Source organism: Callospermophilus lateralis, chromosome 11 (genome assembly GCF_048772815.1).
Source record: "Callospermophilus lateralis isolate mCalLat2 chromosome 11, mCalLat2.hap1, whole genome shotgun sequence".
NCBI classification, from domain to species: Eukaryota; Metazoa; Chordata; class Mammalia; order Rodentia; family Sciuridae; genus Callospermophilus; species Callospermophilus lateralis.
The window spans coordinates 6,526,680-6,532,679 of NC_135315.1; positions in this window are offsets into that span (position 1 = coordinate 6,526,680).

Here is a 6,000-nt window from a genome sequence, read left to right on the forward strand (position 1 = left end):
CCACCCTGCCCCTCCCCTTTCCAGGCCTGGTTTTGTTAGTATAGTATTTTTTGTATGTGTGATGTTTATATTCTCTTCTGTGAATATTTCCCACAGTTCAGTCTTCTTTTGTTCCTCTTGCTTTTAAATGTATTCATTGCTTAGCCAGGCGTGGTGCCTGTGATCCCAGCGACTTGGGAGGCTGTTATGTTTTGGATGTGAGGTGTCCCCCAGAAGCTCACATGTGAGACAATGCAAGAGGGTTCAGAGGGGAAAGGATTGGGTTGTGATAGTCTTAACCCAATCAATGAATTAATCACCTGATAGGATTAATTGGTGATTGAAGGCAGGTAGGTGTGGCTGGAGGAGGTGGGGGATTGGGGTGTGACTTTGGGCTAAAATTTGTATCTGGCAATTGGAGTGTCTCTCTCTCTCTCTCTCTCCCCCTCTCTCTCCCTCTCTCTCCCTCCCTCCCTCCTTCCCTCCCTCCTTCTCTCTCTCTCTCTCTCTCTCTCTCTCTCTCTCCTTCTTGATCATCATGTGAGCTGCTTCCCTCCACCACACTCTTCTGCCATGATGTTCTGCCTCACCTCCAGCCCCAAGGAATGGAGCCTGCTATGTGTGGAGTGAGAACTCTGAAACTGTGAGCCTCCAAATAAACCGTTCCTCCTCTACAATTGGGTCCTTTCATCACAGGGGCAAAAAAACTGACCAAAACAGAGGCTGAGACAGGAAGACCTCAAGTTCAAAGATGGTCTCCAGCTGAGTGCAGGGGTGCACACCTATAATCCCAGCAGCTCAGGAGGTTGAGGCAGGAGGATCACGAGTTTAGAGCCAGCCTCAGCAACTTAGCCAGGTCCTAAGCCACTTAGTGAGATCCTGTCTCTCAATAAAGGTAAAAATGGGGCTGGGGAAATGGCTCAGTGGTTAAGCACCTCTGGGTTCAATCCCTAGTATCCAAAAAATAAAGGATGGCCTCCACAATTTAGAACCTCAGCAACTTCGAAAGACCCTATCTGAAAAATAAATAAATAAATAAGGGACTAGGGTGTAGCTTGGTGGTAAAGCACTGCTGGGGGCTCAATCCCCAGGAATGCCCCCTACCCCCCACCCACCATGGATGCATTCATTGGTCACCGCTCTCTCTGTTTTCATCCCTAATGTATCGTTTTCTTGGCAAACGTTTATCATGATGTAGTCTTTCTACTTTTGACGGGCCATGGGAGCTGTATTCTATTAGTTCTCTCATCTGTAGATTGTTGCTGGGATACTTCAAAAGCAGCCGCCCTGGGTAGAGTCCATGCCAGGGTGTCTTTTGCCTTTGGCACCTGCAGATCTCCCTGCACTGTCTCCTGGTGTGGCGTCAGGAGAGGCCACCTATTTTGCTTGTACGCGGTTGCTCATTCTGACTGGCGGCCAGGATGACTCCATCTTTATCCTCTGAGTTCTGTGACTTCAGAATATTCTAGCTGTGGATCATCATCATCCCTGGACGCTGTGTGGCCTTTCAGTCATGAATGGAAGTTTCTCTTTACGTCAGGATTTTTTTTTTTAAATTAAACTTAATTATTTTTACATTTGGCTTCTTCATTCTCTTAGGGAACAGCGGCACACAGGTGTGGATCTCCTCTCTTCATCCCCTGCACCTGCAGCAATCCCCTCTACCTAGGGGCCCAGGCCTTGGATGATCAAAATGTCTTACCTGCCAGTCAGACTTGTGAAGATGAAAAATTGACAATTTGTGGGGGGGTGGGGGTTGAGATGTGGTGGTTAGCTATTTATTTATTTATTTTTTAGTTTTATTTTATTTTTATGTGGTACTGAGGATCGAACCCTCGTGCATACTAGGTGAGTGCTCTACCTCTGAGCCACAACCCCAGCCCTGGGTAGCTATTTTTTATATTTCTGGTGAGAGCAAAGATTTTTCCAATCTCTTTGGTAATATGCATTAAAATTCTAAAAATGCAGAGACCTCCATCCCAGCTATTTTATTTATAGGACTGCGTCCTGCAGGTATATCCAAAAGTATATATCAAATCACACATACAAGGAAATTCATTGTACAAAGTTGCAAAAGAACTGAGGGAAAGAATTAAACAACTCAAAGGACACCTGGCTGGGTGTGTCTGGGAGGGGGAAAAGGAGCAAGGCAGGGCAGGAGTCTCAGATGCCATTGGTGCCCTGCCCACGACAACTCGGCACTTGTTGTCCCCTCAGAAGAGCATGTGCATCCTATAGCCTTCGGGTGGATCCAGAGAGGGCAGACAAGGGGCCTCAGGGGAGGCTTGTTTGCACGGCTGTTTACCTCCCTAGTGTGGAGTTCCTTCACAGATGCAAACCTCCCCATGAGCGATCGGCTTCTCAGAGCTACTTCTGTCTGTGGCCCCTCTGAAAAGTCACCTCAAAATTATGGGAAAGAAGTCTAGTTTGGGGCGGCATGTCTTAATCTCCCATAAGAGGAAAACATGGGTCTGATGGCAGAGCTAGGTCTTATCTACCCTAATAAACCCTCTAGTGGATTTGCCTTTAGTTATTTGCTTTCATCCCCATTTTCAGTGGCCGCCTCACCAAGCAATGGGCTCCCATCAACGTTGCTGTAGCCAATACCTCTGACGTTTGGCTCAAGATGGCCGCAGTTGCCTGAGCTCTTTCAGAAACTCAGAGGGAGCTCAAACTGGTTGGAATCACTCACCTTTCCCTTAGGTCTGTGTAGGTGTCTGGTGGGTGAACTTTCCCCCCCTATTTTGTTTAAAAAAATTTTTTTAACTTTGTTTTATTTATTTTTATGTGGTGCTGAGGATGGAACCCAGTGCCTCACACATGCTAGGTGAGCGCTCTGCCACTGAGCTACAGCCCCAGCCCTAGGTGGGTGACCTGTTGAGCCTGCTGATCTACCATTTCCTCACATTCTGTGAAGAGCCATGGAGTTTGATTACTGAGGCCCAGACCACCAACTGTTTCTCTTCTCCTTACTTCCAGCCTCTCTCCCCACACTTCAGACGTCCTGTTTCTTTACTGTTTGAATCCCTCGACCCCATCCCAGGGGAGGCTGGCTCTCCATCTCCACATGATTGACATCTCGTGCATCAACTCTCCTTTTTAAAGCTTGTCATTTGAGTGATTGGCGTTTTGTTTATAGCCGGCTATCCAGCAGGCACCTCAACGTGAGAAACCCAGGCCTCTGCCCATCCTGAATCTTGTTTGATGCTTTACTACAAGGTGCAAAAATATGGTCTGCAAAGAAATGAACTTTGAAATCTTGGTGCTAATCTGGTTCCTCATGATAAATGAGAAAAAATATTTTGCAAGGTCCTGGATGTTACAGGTTGAGCACCCTTAATCTCTAGCACCTCAGAAAGGGTCCTTATTGGGAAATAGAGTTTCACAGAAGAAAATCGTATGAAGTCAAACTGGCATAGAGGGGACCCTAATCCAGTATGACCAGTGTCCTTACCTAGAATGTCATGGAAGAGACAGGGGTGTGTACAGGGAGGGAGCCGCATGAAGACACAGGCAGGTGGGGAAATGCATCCAGAGGTTCAACACACGCTCAGCAGCCGCAAGAAGCCTCAGAGCCTCCCTTAGTCTTGGTAGGAAGCCCTCTGCCCATGCCCCAGTCTTGGCTCTCTGACCTCCAGAAGTCCCAGACGGCAGCTTTCTCAGGTTTCAGCCACCTGCCTGGATGCTGGGTTCTGGCAGCCCTAGGCAGTGGCCTAGTCTTTACTTTCATGGAGGAACTGGAAGAGGTTCTGAACTATAGTCCATCAACAGTTCTGAGAGGCTTTGATCATATAGCACAAGATGATGGCCCTGTTTTGTATATATTTAGAGGGAATTTAAAGATTCGCATGTCACTGTTCCAAGAGAATTTTCACTCCTGTCAACTTATTTATGTAACTAAGAATTCCCAGACACAACCATGAAAAGAATAGGAAGACATCTGACACCAAATCTATGCTCACTGAAGAAGATAATACCTATCCCTGGACCCGTGAACTAATTGGATAAAAGAGCCTCATCTGTTTCAATAGGAGATGAAGTTCAATTGAAAGGTTGGTTTTATATTTTCTTTCTTTCTTTTCTTTTTGTTTTTGGTACCAGGGATTGAACTCAGGGGCACCTGAGCCACCTCCCCAGCCCTGTATTCTATTTTATTCAGAGACAGGGTCCCGCTGAGTTGCTTAGCACCCTGCCATTGCCAAGACTGGCTTTGAACTTGTTGTCCTGCTGTCTCAGCCTCCCGAGTCACTGGGATTACAGGCACGCGCCACCGTGCCTGGCTGGTTTTGTATTTTTAATAGGCATGCATTGGTTTCTTGACTGAAGTTACATAGTTTTGCTTGATTATGTATTAACCATTCGATGTAAAGGGCTGGCAGGTGTTGGTGCTCTTTGACCTCATGGAAGCCTAGCATATGGCTCTTGGTTAAATACTCACTGCCACAATCGACTTGGGGACTTCGTAGGAGTACGACACTCCCCACCTCTCTATATGCTGCTTCAGTTTCACTTTCCATCCCCAGCCCGCCTTCCTTCCTCTTTTTCTTTTTCTTTTTTGATGCTGGGGAATCAATCCCTCCTGCATGCTAAACACATGCTCTACCGCTGCTCTACCCAGCCCTTTTGATCAAGTAGATTTTTTTTTTTTTTTCTGAAATGGGACCTTGCTGTGTTGCCCAGGCTGGCCTCAAACTCCTGGGCTCAAGTGGTCTTCCTGCCTCGGCCTCCCAAGTATCTGGGACTGCAGGAGTGGCACTACATGTGGCTCCAGTTTAGACTTGGAATCTTTCTCACCTCCTCCTACTCCTGCCCCATCCTTTCTCCTCTGCTCTTCCAAATGAAAGCTGCTTCTAGCTCCCATGTGGATTGGGTATCCTCAGCCCTGGCTGCCCATCAGATGCACCTGAGGCATGGTTTTAACATACAACCCTGAGGAGGATGCCTTGGGAGGACAAAATCTACAGCTTGACCCTCAGGTCCTCACTTTCATTCTTGCATTAGAGCAACCTCAGCAAAAATGAGGCAGTTCTGCCAGCAACCAGCAGATGGCGAGAGCGGGCAGTGAATTTTGTGCTCCCCTAAGTCCCTCAACTGCTCCTCAGCAGCTGATTGGGTACTAGGGCCAGCCACCTCAGGGTTTAGGATCTGGACCAGGTTCTTCCCTGCACACAGAGAGGCGGCCTGCCTGCTCCAGCTGCCCAGGTCTGCTGTCTCCCCCCCAGACACCCCTCTCTCTGGGGCCCACAGGACTGGGCCGTTGGAATGCATCTCAACGTGGTCTCCATATTCTTCAAAGACCTGAGAGCTGTGCTTGCTGGATGGGAAATGTGTTTCTCAAGTTCCCTGCCCTCTGCCGCAGTCCCCTCCTGGACGCTGCCCTCTACGTGCTCCTGGCATCGTGGAGAGCAACAACCAGGACTGGGTCAACCCCGATTCTAGTTGTACTGACAGGTTACTCCGAGTTCCAGTGTCCTTTTGTGAAGTGACACCTCCTGCGCTGGGCGTGGAAGGGTGGAGAGCTCTGTGTAGGGCCACTAGGGCCTGGGAGTAGCAGCAAACCAGCCTTCCAAGACGTCCACAGTCCTTTATAGTATCTTACCTTCTGAGCCCCAGGTCGGCCCCTTCAGGGGGTTGGAATGTTTGGGGAGAAGGTTGTCATTCCTGTTTTGTTGATTGACAAATTAAGGCTGAGGATGGTTGGGTGATTTGCGTAACCAGAAAGTGGCAGAGCTGTAGTGGGTGACCAGGTGTGGGGACACCAGGGCCGTGGCTTTCCTGCTGAGCCTCGTTGCCTACACTGTCACCCAGCTGGGAGAGGGTGCCTGCTCCTCACACCTGTCTCCATCTCCCAGGGCTGCATCCTGCTCCTGCAGATGGCTGCAGAAGACCCAGAAGAGATGCAGAGGGTGCCACAGGCCAGGAGCTGCCCTCCTAGGCACCTGCCACATGTGCCTGAGCTGTGGGGTCGGGGTGACTGTCCCTTGATATGGCTATAAACTGACCCTTCCAGTACCTGAAGGC